Raw genomic sequence first — 3,919 nt, 5'->3', positions numbered from 1 at the left:
AAAGGATTATAAAAATATTTGGAACTAATAATTTATTCATTTTGTACAAATTTGGAGGATTTAAAATATGACTAGCATTTGTTTGAGTATCAATAAAAGTAAGGTTTGATAATCTATGCAACAAGATTTATTCAGTTTGGATATTATTTTTTGAGGTTTTTGCCCATAGCCCAAGCTGGGAAGCATAATTGACAGTTGATTGGAAGTGAGCAAAATTGGTGATGTGTTGTAGGGATTGCATTATCAGTAAATTGGTTCACTGGTAATTGGTTAAAAATGCATCAGTGAATATACTGGTAATTTGATATTTTTTACTGGTAAATTTGGTAAAAATATGTAGACATGTAATAAGTTCTTTGAAGCTAAATATTTATTGGTATAAATTTTTGCATATAATTACATTTTTATATATTAAAGACAGAAGCATCAAATGTTTTATTTAAACTGTAAAAGTTGTTAATGGCATTTATCTTTTAAATTAGTACTCTACAATTCTTTTCAAATTATTAGCTGATATACTGAAAAGTTTGGCAATTTGCTTCTTTACCCATTTTTTTCTAAAGTGCACTAACAAATTTAGTTGACAAAATGGAACACATTTATTTGAATACAACTAAAAAAATTACAGCATGCTTTTTTTACTCACAGGCATCAAAACTGTTGCTTTTTAGAATAGAACAAAGAGAATTCAATTCAATATGGTGCACTAGTGACTGTTTAAGTTACCAACTTGCCAATAAATTGGTAACTTAAACAGTTATTAGTGCTCTAATTTTTGCAATTAAAATTTTAAAATTGAACAATAAATTTACCGTTTTATTGGTAATAAAAAAAATTGCAACCTGTAGCAATCATAGTACTGATTTAGATATGATTTTTCAGTGTCTCTACAGCATTGCTAGCTAAAAGGCTAGCAGTATGTACAGGTAACAGACCTATAAATTTCCACTGTCGTCTGTCTGAAAGCAGTTAGACAAATGGACAGACAGACGACAGTGACAAAAGACGAGTCCAGATACAGAAACCTTAAGGGCAGGAGGCTTTGATTAACTATTTACATATACAAATACTATATACAAATTTTTGATGCAAACTCGAAGTCACGTCATTTCAATTCAAGACTTCCCCAAAATCAGTTAATAGAAGGCCGACACGACTCTATTATTAAAGGAAAAGTATGATGTGTGGGGGCAAGACGCTACAGTACTAATTTGAGGTGGAGAGCATATATTTCAAATTAAATAAATTAAAAATTGCAGCTCGGCATTGTGACTAGGTCACAATAAATACTTGTTTGTTTAATATGATTTGTTGTAACTGAACTTACGATTAAATGTTATGTGATGATTGCAAATGGTATCAGAGTATGAAAGAGGCTGGATAAATATTGGTTTTTCAGTAGGAAGTAAGTTTTTTAATTTTAACTTGTAGATTTAATTTTTGTCTAACTAAATCTGACTTAGCTATAGAAGTGATTTTTAAATTAAGTCACTTCTATAATATATTAGCATTGGAATGTATCTGTTTTAAGTTGTCGGCACAAAACCTAATAATAATAAAGTTGGAGAAAATTTCCAGATTTGATTTGGATTAATTGAATTAACAATTTAAGAATTTAGATTACAGATAACTGTTGTCATTAATTTATTAAATATTTCCTATGAAAATAGGGTTGTTTGGAAATATCTGCAAAAGCAATGAATTGGCATAAGATTCAAATTTAAAATAGAAATGTTTTCTCATTCAAAAATTCAATTTTATATACTCCAGTAACAAGTTTAATAGAATAATGTTTTTGACCAAATTAACTGACTGCATTTAGCATTGATATTTTTGACACAAATGTTTTTGCACTCTTATCTAAACATTAAGAATCTGTGTATTGTGTTTTAATTTTGTACTAATTTAGGACATTAAAAATTAGTTATTGCTGTTGTTGTTGAGATGTTTACTGTATTAATAATCATTACATTAGTATATTAACTTTAAACTAGCTTGTCTGTTAAAAACTAGGTTTGTAAATTACATAGCATATTTGAAATATTTAGGTAATCATGTTAGGCAAGAATTTCAAATTTGAATCCCACTCTAGACTTTGCTGAAGTTTAGAAAAGTGATAAAATATTCTGCTCAATAGATTATTGGTCACATTAATAAACTGTTAACAGTAATTGGGTGATAAAATGAATTATAGTCCAATTCTCAAATTATTAATTAACACAATTAATCTACTTCCAAGTTTTAATATTTGGTAATGAATGTCAGTCATTTGTCATATCTGAAAATATCTTTGCATTTTGAAGAAGAAAATTTATTCACTAAAATTTTGAATTTGTGTCTGTCTGTGCGTACTTGATGGTGCTCTGTTCTTTTGTTGATTTAGGAGATTCAAAAATCTTTTGCTTTGAACTGTGTATGAATTTTTTATTTCCTTTGTCATAAAGAACTTAACATTGATTTTCCGTTCAAAATTTACAAAAGTTGTCAAAGAATTTCTACTCTGCATCTTGTCTAATTTGTTTGGTAAAAATTCAGTTTACCGTGCCAAGATAACACCTATTGCAAATAAGACTAATGTGAGTTGGATTTAGCTACTATAAGAGCCACTCATTTGCCAAATCTATTAACTCCACAGAAAAAAAGTAGAGAAATTGATAAAATAATATATATTAAATTAAATTTAAAAGAATTTATTTAAAAGATTGTAGAATGTATTATTACAAGCTTAACTTTTATCTAATGACATATAAAATTAGTTATGCAGGAAATATAAAAATAGTGAATATTCCAAGGAATATGCTAAGAAAGTTAATCAATTTGACCTGTGAATGGCTCAAATATGAATTAAAGTATTTCTTCCCATTACATTTTTTAAGTTGAAACCTGTACTTTTAAAACAAGTCTTAAAACTGTTTTAAATAGAATCCATTTTCTTATTTTAAATATTTAAAGGCAAGGGATGCCAATATTTCTAACTGTGGGGATTACATTCTAAAGAAATTGTGGTTGGTAAAATTGCAGTTGCCAAAATGTATGCTCTGTCAGCAATAACAGATTAGGGAAAAGATAACTACAATATTGAATATGTATTTTATAAGTTAGTTATGCATCAAAAATGTAATAATTCTTAAGTTGATTTTTGATTGCTATTGTGTTCCTTATTGATGGTGGTTTTGAAGTGATTTTTGTATTTATAATAAAAGATAACTTAAAATTCATTTTCAAATTCCAAAAAAAATATATATATATTTTTTTTTGGAATATATTTGAGAAAAAAAAAATATATATATATTTTATCTATTAGGTAACCAAAAAAGTTCTGTCGTTTTTTGTGAAACTACAAAGTTTAAAGAATGTTACACGCAATACACAATAGATGACACTAAAATTCCAGCAATATGTTAATCAAGATTTAATGCTGACTCACCTTATATAAAGAGAAGTGGAAAGGTTATCTCTTAATATTATAAAAATTGACTTGAAGATGAGTACTCCAAACTCTGTAATTCGTGCTTGTATGTTGTATGAGTTTAAACTTGGAACAAGTGCTGTGCAAATGGCTCAAAAAATATGCCAGGCTTTTGGACAAGGTTCTGTTAGCACTCACACCACCCAAAGATGGTTTACAAAATTTTCTTCCGGCAATGAGTCGCTTAAAGATGCGCCATGAGAATGATGTTGAATTACAGGCTGCAATCGAAGAATATTCTGCTCAAACTTGTCAGATGTTAGCACAAAGGTTCTCCGTAAGTGATGAAACTGTCCGTTTACATTTGCATTGTCTTGGGAAAGTTTACAAGCTCAGTAAATGGATACTTCATCAATTGGCACCTGCCAATATTGTGCATATGGTGGACTGCAAATGGAATTGTTCACTATGAACTTATACCATCTGGCCAGACTATTACTGCTAATGTCT

This window comes from Centruroides sculpturatus, unplaced genomic scaffold, assembly GCF_000671375.1.
Source record: "Centruroides sculpturatus isolate CEXI.00-Female unplaced genomic scaffold, Cexi_2.0 scaffold2117, whole genome shotgun sequence".
NCBI classification, from domain to species: Eukaryota; Metazoa; Arthropoda; class Arachnida; order Scorpiones; family Buthidae; genus Centruroides; species Centruroides sculpturatus.
The sequence above is the reverse complement of the archived record's forward strand: the minus strand, read 5'-3'. Positions refer to the sequence as shown.